General features: G+C 38.2%; 1 non-coding gene across 1 annotated transcript; it reads left to right on the top strand.

Annotated features, from left to right (window-relative positions):
* The first annotated feature begins 306 nt into the window (after positions 1-306).
* On the top strand, positions 307-436 carry LOC116097967. Its single transcript, XR_004121631.1, has one exon. It is a non-coding gene; the product is annotated as a small nucleolar RNA SNORA17 (small nucleolar RNA).
* Positions 437-14263: the final 13827 nt, after the last annotated feature.

The following is a 14263-nucleotide window of genomic DNA, read 5'->3' on the forward strand; positions in this document are numbered from 1 at the left end:
GTATTCTTATGGGATATTCAATAGTGGAAATGGGGGGTATCTCTGAGTATTTTGTCTACTTTGGGGACCTTTCTTTCTTCTACTGGGTTGCATTATCTGACCTTAAAATGAGGGGGACATACCTAGTCTTATTGTAACTTTATACACCATGTTTTGTTAATATTCTTGGGACCCCTACCCCTTTCTGAATGAAATGGAGGAGGAGTTGATCTGAGAGAGAGGAAAAGTGGGAGGAGATGGAGACTATGGGAGGAAGGAGAATCTGAGATAGGGATATAACAAATGAGAGAATAAAAAATAAAGATTATTGTCCCAACAGGTATTCCAGGTATGGCTGTTGTATTATGCATGCATCAGTATTGACAGAAAGAAGAAAGGCTGTGTCTAAACTCAGTCTCCTGACCTATGAACATGTGAACAATTAATAGCCTACTTGAAGAAAAAAAAAATCAAGTCTGAGATGACCACCAGTCTGATGCTGGGGACAAGTAGGTAGCTGGACATGACCACCAGTCTACTGCTGCATAGGCCCAGACTGGCTTCCAGTGTTGGGAGCAAGTGGAAGACTAGGAGGATCTCACCTGGGATCACAAGTTCTAGTGAGACTGAGCCTGGGACAGAAAACTATTTATATGAGGCCACTTGGGCTGAGGTGAGGAGCGAGCCACAACAGGTACCATGAGGTCCAGACATGGAGCTAGCTAGAAACCAGTCTGGTGCCACACAGGTCTGGGGAGGACCTCACTATGCTTGAGTTGACTCCTGCCTAAAGCCATAAAGCTAAATTAACAGGGCATAGTACTCCTGAAACCACCCCTGAGATGACCCCAGAATTCAAAGACTCCTGGGCTCTACCAAGAGGTACTATAGAAATTACTTAACACCAACCCTATGTTTTCACTGTACCTTTGGCCATTTAGTTCCTGGATAAGAGACATGCACACCCTTTATATTTACAATAATAAGCCTCAATTAGCACAAGTGCTAGGCAGATATCTATTCTCTATGGTATTAGAATCTAGTTTTCTATCAATAACTCTTACTGTATACTATGTTTCATTGGACTACTCATTACTCCAGTTGGCCATCTCTTGGGGCCACATTTTCATGACTCACCCAACCAATGGCAGCTTCTCCTTCTTTTATATCTTCTTCCCTTCATGGTTCTCCTCTGACCCAAAGTCCAGGAAATCTAAGCTCTGCCCATGTCTCTTCTGCCCAGCTGTTGTCTATTAGCATGTTTATTTTTTAATCAGAAATAACTTGGGAAAAGCCTACATGCAGATTCTCTGTCTCTGGGACAAACAGCATTATTAGCATTAGAATATAAGCAGCAACAGGCCAACCCACAACCTTTCCCACTTTTTATCCAATTAAAAAGCCTCTTTTTCTTATGGTAACAAATAATACATATTTTGAAACATTTATGAAAAATATTAAGTATGATTACATTTAGAAGTGCAGTCTACACTGTATCTGTAACTTGGATGCAGTACCTTACCATCTATCCTATCTTAATGAGTTTACAATTCTGTACTTAAATCATCTTTGATTTTTAATGAATTACTATCTTAAAACTATCTTTTTAGACCTAGAACATATTCTTAAATCCTAAACAACTTAAGTTTCACTGTGACACCACAATTATCTAGTCTTCAACCCCATTAGAGATTTGAGAAGGAATAAATATTTGAGAATGCAGGAGGTGCAGGAACACAGCTTCCAAATTTTAAACAATTGGCAGAGTCAGCCGATTGCCTGAACAGTCCCCAACACTCCTTATAATGTTGGAGCACTTATCTTCAGCTTTCTATCCCAGAACATCTGATGTACCTTATGTTAATCAGGAATTATGAAGAATTAGCTTACCCTGTCTTGGCAGAACTTAGCCATTGACAACCCTGCATCCATTTGTCTTTTCAGACATCATTTTGTCTGCAGATAAAGTTAAGGCATTTCTTGCCCAGTGGCTAGCTTGTCACAATTGAAGCAACTGTGTGTGGAGATATTGATGCTCATCATCTTCTTTGAAGTGAAGTGGGGATACTGTCAGGAGCAGACATGTCTCATAGACAAAAGATTTTTTAAATATTGTAATGATTTTAAGTGCCATATTTTATGGATCTCTGATAGTTTTGAAGGTTATCTATTTTTTTAGCATATCTAAGTAAGAAAACATTGCCTGTCTCTAGCTACCTATTATCTGTATAACCCAGGATGTATATTTTTGTGATAATCCAGACTAATATCCACATGACTATGGATTTGACTAATTGACAAATTGCATTACACAATCACTCTAAACACTTTGTAATTGCAGCCATTAAAAGACTGTGACTACACCCAGGATTCCAAATGAGCCCCATAGGTACAATGCCTATTTAAGAGTAACAAAATTAATTTTAAAATTTGTGTGAACATATGAAGATCTAGAATAGTGAAAACCATAAACCTGCATCAATATACAAATTCTGTAACAATGTAAGAAAGTATAATGTTAATTCTACATCAAAATATGAAGATATCTACCAATGTAAGATTATGGCTATAAAATGTTTTTATATACAAGTAGATTTAATAATCCATCTCTATTTGTCTAATTTCTATAATATTACTATGTTTTCTTTTTTTTCTTTTCAGTCCCCTTGACTTTACCTAAGAATTAAAGGCGAATAGAGAAGAGGAAAGAAATGAGAAATCTCTGAGTCTAAGCTATTTAGTTTTCTCCCTGTCCAAAGCTATAATTATTTGTAAATTATCCCTTAAAATGACAACATATCTATAATTTATAAAATGACTAAAACCATCCATCCCAACTTAAGGGGTTGGGATGACGGTCTTCTTATAATTGCTTCCTGATAAATTTGGGACAAAGAATTCCTGTTCAAGTCCAAAAGGAAATTTGAAAAATTGTTAAATCAAAATAAACTTAGTCAGTCTTATTTTTTGCCAAGTCTTTATGTGTTGAGAAAGTTTAGGGCTAACTGAAGTCCTGACTGGTACTGTCTGAAAAACTGGATGAGCCAAATTCATTGGGGATTAGCAGACTTTCCTGAAGTTGTTCTTGAAGCAAGTCTCTGGAAACATCAGTTGAGGCAGGATCAGGCAGCGAGCTGGAACAACAGGTCATTTCAGCATCCCTGAGAGTGAGTATTGTCAGGTCTGTCCTCATGGTGTTTCATTCTGTAATATATAAACCTCACAACCAACATGTAGTTCTATCAACATACTTGTACAGAATATGCAAGGTGCATAGATCAGTTAAGAATGAAATTTTTCTAGTGGCTATCCCCAGTTCCCCCTCTCCCACTGCTATATACCTTCTTTCAAATTAGTTTGTATGCATACTAAAATAACAAAAACAAAACTGTCAAGATGCATTATTATGTGTATGATCAGCAAAATAAAATAAATGAAAAATATGAAAATTTTCTCGTTTGAGCAGAATAAAAAGGCAAGTGTCTTTATGAGTTAGTTTGATCAACAACTGAATTATAATAAATCATAATTCATGATATATGAAAGGATGGCATGATGAATTTTGAGGATTCTGTAGCCAACAAGATTTATAGGCTATGTATAGCTGAAGTTTTGGCTAAAGACATTTTTATGTCTCAGGCAGTTCCATGGCTATTCCCATATAGAGGCATCAGCAAATCATGTTACCTATCCTGCCTGGTCTTCTTGATTTTTCTCTTTTATTCCTGTCGGCAGCCAAGATTATCAGGGAGTCTTCCTCTATAAAATGTGATTCCTATTACTTTGGAGGAGTTGAAATTTTTTTTTCTCTCCTGTTAATACAAATACAAAACCTCTCTCCGAAAATATCCTGTCCTTGGTCGAGAAACCCAAACTCATCAAAAGTATCAACTGATTGAATTTATCAGCCTTTTTTATTTAGAACTGTTCTAAATTGACCTCTCAATTAGAGGATTTGTAATATCATTATAACCACCAAACTTATACCCATCTTCATCTTGATAATTCAAACAATTAAAAAATTTTAAAACAAATTTTATTATTTAAAATTTAAAACAAAAATTTTTTATTGAGATAGGGTTTCTCGGTGTAGCCCGAGCTAGCCTGTATTCATAGATTAGGTTGCTTCGGACTCACAAGAAACCTAACTGTCCTTGCTTTTGTCTCCTAAGCATTGAGATCAAAGGCTTGAATTTATTCATCCATGTCTCCTTAAAAACATTTAAACAACTTCCATTTATTTCTCCCTTCTGTGGAGATTAATATTTCTGTGGATAAATATGCTTACATCCCCTCTCTATATAAATTAATATCCTATATTTAACTTCATTTAAATTCAGTTCTATTTACTGTATGTGCCTATTCTCAGTCCATCATGTATGTGTCATGTATTAGGGCATGCAGTTCCAGCATTCCCATGGAGCCCACATTGAAAGAAATCAGTTGATTAAGGTAGTGCTGACATTTTAATTTACTTTATTCTCTCTAACTTTTTGATTGGAGGAGGCATGCAGCTTGCTTTCTGCCCTCTGAGCAGCAGGACTTTGCCTGCTTCATTGCACAGCAGGTGCTTTTAGCGTTAGCTCAATTTAGCTGCATTTCCAAGGCAGCATAGAATAGCATTTGAGAAGACCTTAGACTGAAGTTCGAGCCTGCTTCTAGGTGGGTTGTTTGGACTGATTTGGAAGGCCCAGCTGCTGCATCTCAGCTTATGCTATTAGCCCTAGAGTCAGGCATACCAAATTAGCACATAGTTTGTTCTAGTACTAAACCCTGCATAGCTTGGGGAAACAACACATGGCGAAGAAGCCAATTTTTCCCGCCTCCTAATCTTAAAGGGATAGCATGTATTTTTCATTCAGGAATCTGAAATTAACATTTTTAAGTGAGTTTTTGTCAAACGCTGAGCTTCCAATATATTTTAGAAATTATTTAATACTAACCTGGGATTTGTACCCTGCTTTTGATCATTTATTTCTCATATAAGAGGCATATACACCCTTTATATTTAATCAGCACAAATGCTGGAGATACCTACCCTCTATGCTATTAGAATCTACTTTCATATCAATAACCCTGAGTTACTACTTACTATATGTTTCATCTGGGCTGCTCTTAGCTCTAATTGGCCAGCCCTCAAGGCCTCATTTTCATGACTCACCTAACCCATGATGGATTCTCCTTCCTCTTCTATCTTCTTCTTCCCCTCATGGTTCTCCTCTCATCCCAAGCCCAGGAGATCTAAACCCACCTATGTCTCTTCTGCCCAAGCTATTAGCTGTTGGCATCTTTATTTACCAATCAGGGGCAAGGTCTACATAGACTCTCTAGGACAACCAGATCTTTGGGGCCCAACATTATCATTAAAATATACACATCATCAGGTCAACCCACTACAAAGACAAACAAGTAAGTGGGGAGGGGAGAATTGGAAAAGAAAGAGAAAGAGAATGACAATGACCTGAGTACTATGAAGACAGGCAAAAATGGGGACCCAAAGGTAGTGAGGAAGAGCCTGATGTGAGTAGCTGGTGATGGCACTTAGGATCATGATAGGTGATACAGCAGCCGGTGTCTGTTACAAACAATGCAAAGCTGGTCGGGGCTGCCACCTAGGAATATGTTGATGTCTGAGGCCTGGGAAAAACTGGCCCCACCTGCTGTAGTGCTCAAGAAAGTGAACCACATTTCGAAAGGTGAGGGTGAGGCAGCCTGAATGTATGAGTAAGGGAGAGCTAGCATTGCCAGTTATCTCTGATTAGGTGACATGGACTAGGGAGTGATACTCTCCTCTCTCCTTACACTTTGCCATATGTGGCAGGTATGAGACCTAGCTCTGGAGTCATGAGAGTAGGGGGGCTGGCTCTGCCCCTCACCAGCTACTGACACTCTGGAGAGGTGAATGCCCAGTATCTAGCCTGGGCAGCATGGAGCTGGCCTTAGATGTGGGGGTTGCAAGTGAGCCAGCCCTGCCTCTTATCTGCTGTGTAGTGGTTACAGAAGAGGGAGAGAAGCCCTCCCCTCCTCTCATCCCTCATATGGGAACGATGGCAAGCAGGAGATCTGGCCCTGCCCCTCACTGAGACACTTGAGAGAGATGGCCCTGTACCTTCCTTGCCTGAACAACAGGGTAGAGCTGGCCCTGGATGCAGGGATTGACAGTGATATAGACCAAGGGTGTGAGAGTAGGAGATCCTGTAGGCTGACCAGCTCAGATACTTCCCAGACCCAGATGTAGTGCCTTGGATTTGCAAACCCCAACATCTACCCCACCGACGAGTACTTGAATGGGCAGGTCCTACCGATCCAAAACTACAGGATCGCTATGATACAGCGATACAACAACAGGATATCTGACAGGAGTTCCAGCGAGATTACAATATTGATAGAGTTGCACAAGCCAGAGGCTTCATACCATACCAGTAAGTCATTGCAATGAATAATTGCATGTAAAGAAGTATGACCCAAAGGCTACACTGAGGGATGTACTATGACTCACTACAGTTTCCACAATGAGATAGTTTTCTCTTTTGTGGGGAAGGTTGCAAGGATGGAGGGTAGGTGTGAGGGGAGTGGGAAGATGAGTGGGATTGGGGTACATTATGTGAAATTCACAAAGAACCAATAAAAATTTAAACAATAAAATAAAAAAATAAAAAGACTCATTTCCTGTGAGTGTGGTTTCATGAGTCCATATTGTTCATTACATATTTCTGGAGGTTAATGTTTTAGTCAATTTCTTCATGCTACTTAAACTATTGAACAATATTTTATAATACTGTCTTTCTGTGTCATTTAAGTCAAGTCCCAACACTCAAATAAAAAGAAAGATATAATGTTTGGTTTTTAAGATAAATGTTCAATATTTTAAAAACTATGGAAACATAAATTTAAAGATTATATAATGTTTTACAAATATCATATTGGCAAGAATGAAGACTTCTACTTATCTTTAATATGGCTGACATTATGGAGTAACAAAAGTTCACAGTCACTGGAGGTTGAAGTATATACCTTAGAGCATGCTTGTACAATATGAGGACTATCTGTAAATCTGAAGATAACTGTTACAATGTTGCCTACATGTTGCTACAATATAATTTATTTTTCTAGATACATTACATTTCCTCTATATCCTTAGGAACTTGTATGAATATGTACGTGAGTAATTCTCAACCTCCTCGGTGTTTTGGATATGTGTCGGATTTGGTATTTGTCAAAGATGATGATCCTTGAATGTAGTGTGCAGAAACATGGAAACTCAACTCCAAGAAGGCCCCTGAAACTCCAGAGAGAAAATAACTGTTTTGTCTTTCAGTTTATTTTCATCCAACTGTCCTTTCAGATGATTACTTGGGTACCATCACATTTCAAATGATTACTTTCAATAATTCATTATTTTGCCCAGTTTAGATAAGGCGAATCTTCTTCTGTTTGGAAATTGATCATGCTGTTGTTTATATTGTGAAGGCTTCACTAACAAAGCAGCTCATGGGATAAGCGTTATCCATCTTCCTGTATCACAGCATATTTATAATGCATGTACAATTTACATTCACCTTCCCGTACCAGTGTATATTTACAACACAGGCAGTGCTTGTCAACAACATCATGCTGCTTTCAAGGTGACTCTGTATACGAGCCACTGTCTCTCTGCTTCATTACAATTCCAAGCCAAGTTGTGCCTGAGTGTTTAGACATTAAAATGCATGCTGTTTATCTAAACTAATTTTACTTTCATTTATCTTTTATATAGCTTTTTATTATTTCACACACATGTGTATGGGTTAATTAAATTATCTGTGGATATTACCAAGAGAGTAAATGGTGTGAGACAAAACAGTTGCTAGAAAGGAGTATTGCATTACTGACTTGAGAACTGGTCAGACAACAGTTTTGCACATATATACAAGGAATCACAATCAGGAATACTTATTTTTGTGAGAACAAAGCTTGACAATATTAGAAAATATATTAGCATCAAAATAGATTTTTTTTTTTATCTTTTAGCACTAAGAAGACATGGACTTATTGAAAAGAATGACTCTATATATGCCAATATACATAACAAAATAACATGTATTGCAGAACTGCTTTTAATAGTAATACAGTTTGTAGTACTTCCCACAAAGTGCTCTATCCTTACAGCTTTATTACATATTGCTTGTAGAATCACACAGATGTACCATTGTATAATAATATGCAATGAATGCAAACATGTACTACTGTTTTCTCTTTTGAGGATGTTGCAAGGAAGTGTCTTGCAAAAGACTATGCAGTAGATCTAAATGATGGAAACATTTTATTTCTTTGAGAACTAATTGTATAGAAATGTAATCTAAAGTTTTCAAATGCATTAAGAAAGAAATAAATGAATTTGTTCTTATAGTAACAGAATTCTAAAGTATGCATAGTGCATCAAAATAGTGCCCTATATTTTAAAAGCGTTGGTTCTCACCATGGCTCTTCATACAGTTCCCCATAGAGATGATTATATGAGACCTGCACTTTTTTCATGGCAGCATAAAGAATGACACAAGGGTTAATTTTTGTATTTGAGTATACAGTAGCTCTGTTTATGTTCTGTCTTCCTCAGGAATGTAAAAACTAGGGTTAAGTCTGTCATAATGGAGTAAGGAGCAGGCAGTTTAGAGAAGCTGATGGACCAGGTCAGGGTGATAGCAAATCCACTCAGCTGTGACTTGTTTGACCTACATCTTTGTCTCATAGCTATTCTCTTACTGTCTTTGACTATTCTGACATTACATTTATTTCTTCCTCAATTATAGTATTTTTGCTGGATTCCTCTGAGATAGGGCATGTCACTACCTCTGGCTTGCCTTTTTAGCCTGTTTGGTTGGCTGGAAACTCGTAGTATTCATCCTGTTTCAGCTTCACAAAGGTGAGAATTTACCTGTTCAAAGAACATGTATGTGCATGAGCACACAAGCAAGTGTGAGCACACATACACACACACACATACACACACACACACACACACACACACACACACACACACACACAGAGGTGTTGGAATCCTAATTAGAAGATGAGTCTGTGATGCTTTTAAGAAGGCCATGTGCTATTGAATTCCAACACATTCAGTTACATTGTGCAAGACTCGCACAAGACTGGGACTCTTAACATTTCATCATAGATGGGGAGGGGCCCATAATACCCTATCCAGCCCCTGATGGATTATTGGCAATCAATGGCTCTTGAGGAGTGTGGTTGTCTTCGACATCTTTATCAGTGCATGAACTGACTAGTTGGTCTTGCTCCCTCCTGCCCATGCTCTTGCAAGCCGTTCTAGTTTTACTCAAAGGCCCACATGTGGATTGCTGTCGATAGGCAGGTGAGGACAGGTGAAATATAAGACTAGAGTTTTTGATTGGGCATTGAAAAATAAAGGCGGGCCTGAGAGTTTCCCAGAGAGAGAGAGAAAGAGAGAGAGAGAGAGAGAGAGAGAGAGAGAGAGAGAGAGAGAGAGAGAGAGAGAGAGAGGAGAGAGGACAGACAGAAGAATGAGTGAAGATGGAGGAAGAGGATGAACCAGATCCACGAGGCTTGAAATAGCCAAAGGATTATCATAGACTATCACAGGAATATCATAGAAGGGATAGGACAATTTGTCCAATCTAGGTGGGCAGCTTATCAGTATCAATTGACTCTGCATTCATCGTGTGGTTGTTTTGTGAGTTGAGAATTTACTGTTATAAATCTGACTGATAAATTATAAGCTTGATTTTACTGGGTATGGGATTTGAGACAACTAGTCACAGGGGCCAGATGGTATGGAAGATAGAGGAGGCGAGTGGACCACAAGAAATTGGGCAGATAACCCTATGGGGACCATGGGGGTGCTGGGAGACTACCACAGCCAGAGAGTAGCCTGTGACAGAGTGGGTTGATTTTTAATAATTACACACAACATCCACACTTAAAAGAAAGTAGGAAAGTTTTTTTTTGAGAAGAAAGTTTTCAGTGGGAGATGATGGGTGATCAGAGAATGGGGATCTGTGAAAATGGCTAAAATTCCATATGTAAACGTATGAAACTATAAATAGTAAAATACAAAATCTAGAACAAATTGTTTTTGAGAGCACTTTAAATAGTGTTTTTTGGCCTATTTTCTTCTTAGCTTAAAGAATTTGTGTTTATTCTTGGGAAAGTTCTCTTGTTTGTACTAATTATTTACCATTTTTATTAGCTTTTCTTCATTTGTTTATTAATTCTTAACCTTAGTTATAAATGATGTATTTGCTTAATTAATTGAATCATTAGGAACTGATTTCCTGAAAATTGGCCTAATTAGCTAATTTAATGTTTTATTTTTAGGACATTTTTCCACTCACTATGAAAATCATTGCTGACACTTCTGCCCAAACATGTTTAAAGCCTCTTTATTCAAGACTGCATATTGATTACAATCGATGACTTAACAATAGCATATCCTAGCTACTTACACTTCACAGTTTGCTGTGACATTCACACTTTATATTATATATTCTATGAATGTTGGTGAATGTAGAGTTGGGATAGGAAGTTGTTGATGATCTGTAACCTGGAATTGGGAGCTGAAATAAATCCTGTCTCACTGAGGTTGCTTGCCATTAGAGTCCTTCACCATTGTAACAGAAACGAAACATGGACACAGTATTATGTAGATCCAGAAAATTCATGTACTCCACTCCTTTATCTCTTCCGTACCCAGGTGACTGTTGATCATTTTATCTTCTCCTTAGTTTTGAGCTCATTGAGTGGCCTAAGTATAAAATGAATATTAATATTGTATATACAATAGATAATGCTAGAAATTAATATGCAGCAGTTACTTTTAAACCAGCTATTACCCAAATAAAAGGCACAGAGACTTTTAGAATTATAATAAGCTTTAAAGCACTGGAGCTGGTCAGATATCAACCCTCTAAGCTATTTTGTCTACTTCCGTGCCTTGAACCCCAATAAATTACTTGCCAGATGTTTTCATTGTACTGCTCCAGCTTTATCAGGCCAGCCCTCATGGACACAACTCGTGGTCCATATTATCCCATGGTAACCTTTTTCTTCCTCCTTCCCTCACTTTTTCTCATGGTCCCTACCTAAGACCCCCAAGCTCAGGAATCGTTGATTCACCTATCTCTGTTCTGCCCAGATACATACTGCCAGCAAATTTTATTAGCCAATCAGGAATAATTGGAGGTTTACACAAGAAAGGCTGGTGTACATGAGAATCTGCTTGTGTTAGGGCAACCAGACCTTTAAATAGAGAATTTAGCATTTGAATACATAGCAACACACCAAACCCCAACACATAATGTTGGCACTCAATAGCACATAACCTTCTCAAATCATCACAGACTCATTAATTAGGACCCAAACCCGTGTGCGTGTGTGTGTGTGTGTGTGTGTGTGTGTGTTCAGTGGGCATGTGCTTTGGAAGGTTATACTTGATTTGAGCAAAAGTTAAGAAACCAGGTAGGATTGTTGCTGTTGCTAAAGGCACTTGCTGACAGGAACCTGGTGTAGCTGTTCTCTGGGAGGTTCTGCCAGCAACTGACCAATGCAGATGTGGATGCTTAGAGCCAACTATAAGACTGAGCTCAGGGATCACAGCTCGGAAGCTGGTGGAAGGACTGGAGAAAAGGAGGGATCCCCATAGGAAGAGCAATGTCAGATGGCCAGACCACCCAATGTTCCTATGGACTAAACCACGAACCAAGGAGTGTATAGGGAAGGATCCATGGTTCCAGATATATATGTAGCAGAGGATGGCCTTGTCTGAAATCAAAGGGAGGGGAGGTCCTTGGATATGTAGAGGTTTGTTGTCCCAGTGTAGGTGGAAGCTCGAGTGATGGAGTGGGAGAAGGTCGGTAGGTGGGAGAGCATCTTCATAGAGGCAAAGTGGAGGGGGGAGAGGGTGGATGTGGAATGGGGGTATTTTGGAGTGGTAATTGGGAAGGGGAGATATCATTTAAGATGTAAACAAATGGAATGATTAAAAAAAAAAAGTAAGAAAGAAACCAGGTAGGGTGGGTTCATCTGCTTTGTACAGGAAGTAAAACTGTCTGTTGGTGTACCAGCCCATATAGTCTCCATTTGGCTGAAATTTTGTTTTGCTTCTTTAGCAGTTGTTTTTCTGACTTTGGGTAGAGAGAATGGAAGAACTGTACTTCATTTTGTTGGGTTGAGGAAACCTTGTTTTGATTCTGAGGTCAGTTCACCAGGCCCTTATCTTGCTTGACAGCTCCTGGAGTTTCCTATAGGTCTGTACCATACCTGGAATTTCCTTTACATGATCAAAGCTCTCTGTCTCTCAGATACATTTAACACTTACTTTGTTCCACTAGTTTTCTCCTACATTAATTTCATAGTACTTGATTCACAGTATTAGATTTTATCATAATACTATTTATTTTGAAGACACATCTGGTTTTTGTTTCAAAAGCAGTTCTAGAATGAAGACTATCAGCTGTCCCACACTTGCCAAAAAAACCATTACAGTGTATCAAATACTTTGATATGGCATTATTATGACTTTAATCTGTAATTCCATGTTATTAGCAAGCCCAAGAATAAGTATGGTCATACATATTAACAGACATTTTATATTTCTTTTAAAAATAACTATTGATTGTAATAATAATTTGGGGTTTTTTTCTTTGCCCCTAGCTCCCAAATATCTGTAGGGAAATCCTACACCCACTTTAGCCCATTTTAGTTCCTAAATAATTGACACAGAGACCTTATTTTTATTAAAAGGCTGCAAGCAGTATGCTGGGCAAGTTCTGAGCTATTCTACCCATCTAAGGCCGCCTTAGATTTCCCAGCCACATGATCTTTTAACTTTAGTCTAAGTCTTGTGCCCTGGCTCTCTCTGATCTATGTGTACCTCATGGCAACTCCTCCTTGTCTTTCCACATGGTCTCTCTAAACCTTCTCTTCCTTCCTCTCTTCCCTCTCCCTCTCCCTCTCCCTTCTTTCTCTTTCTCCCTCCCTCCTCCCCTCCCCCTCCTTTTCTCTTTGGAACTCCCTGATTGGACTTAAATATCCTGCCTCCTCTGCCCTCTCCTGCCCAGGCATAGGCTGATCATCTCTTTACTAACCAATTGGAGATGATATAAAGCAATTTTTACATAACACTGAGATTAGAGATGCTTGACCCTGCCAATGTCCGGACTGCAAACAGGTGTCTGGACATAAAAATCAGCATCTACAAAACCAACCCTGAACAATTCATTTCCTTTGCCTATGTGTTTTATATTTATAGATATTAACTTGGAAGAAAGCTGGATAGATTGAGTTACTATCATTATTAAAAACAAAATATTCAATACACGAGAATAGATGGATTAACATTGAAGAAGACACAGTTTAAGTGATGTAGTTTTTAAACACACATTTCAAAGGCAGAAGAGAAACTTCTGGCATTTGTAACAGACTGAAATTATAGCCATGTACAATTTTACAAACAGCTAAAAGATCCTATAAAATGAATAGCAACATTATGAATGTATTTTGCACTTCTTTCTTGAATATATTGTGAAAATTAACTTCATTTGATAGTTTGTTAGAATATAGAGTATACAGTTATTTACTTTCATTACTATTAATATTTCAGGGCCCCAATACAACTGGACCTTAACACAACTGACTCTATGATGGAAGTATCATTCAGGGTGTAACATTCAGTATGTAGACAGTACTACCTGCCAAAACTAAAGCAAAGGCCTAACCCATCAGTCTATAGAATTCTGGGAAACTCTCAAAATGTACCAGCCTTGGTTTTTAGCTTCTGTAGTTACACATCTAACTGTTCTTGTTAACTGAAGTTTGTCATCCTAGTACATGGTCTTTGTGCTTAAAAGCTCACCCTAAGCAATACTTGGTGCTACACTGAGATCCTGAATATCCAGTGTAGTCAGTGGCTGGCCAAAAAAGATTTTCTATTGGCTTAAACCCATATTTGAGCTACCTTCTCTAGTGAATACCCCACAATATTAATAAATCTTCTGTGAGATATCTGTCACACCAACTCACAAACCATATAGAGGTTTATACCATCTTTACCTAAGCTTGATTTTCTGTCTTCTCTCATTCTGAGAAGTGTACACTAGTATCTCATTAAAGGTGTAGTTCACATATTTTTGATTAGTTATGTTACCCCAATTTTAAAAATTCTATTGTTACTGTACAAGATTTTCTTTCATTTAGTTGTTCTTTCCACTGAGAATAGCAGATATCAGATATAATATCCTCCTATGTTTCTGAAGTTTCTATTTGC

This window comes from Mastomys coucha, unplaced genomic scaffold (assembly GCF_008632895.1).
Source record: "Mastomys coucha isolate ucsf_1 unplaced genomic scaffold, UCSF_Mcou_1 pScaffold2, whole genome shotgun sequence".
Classification (NCBI taxonomy): Eukaryota; Metazoa; Chordata; class Mammalia; order Rodentia; family Muridae; genus Mastomys; species Mastomys coucha.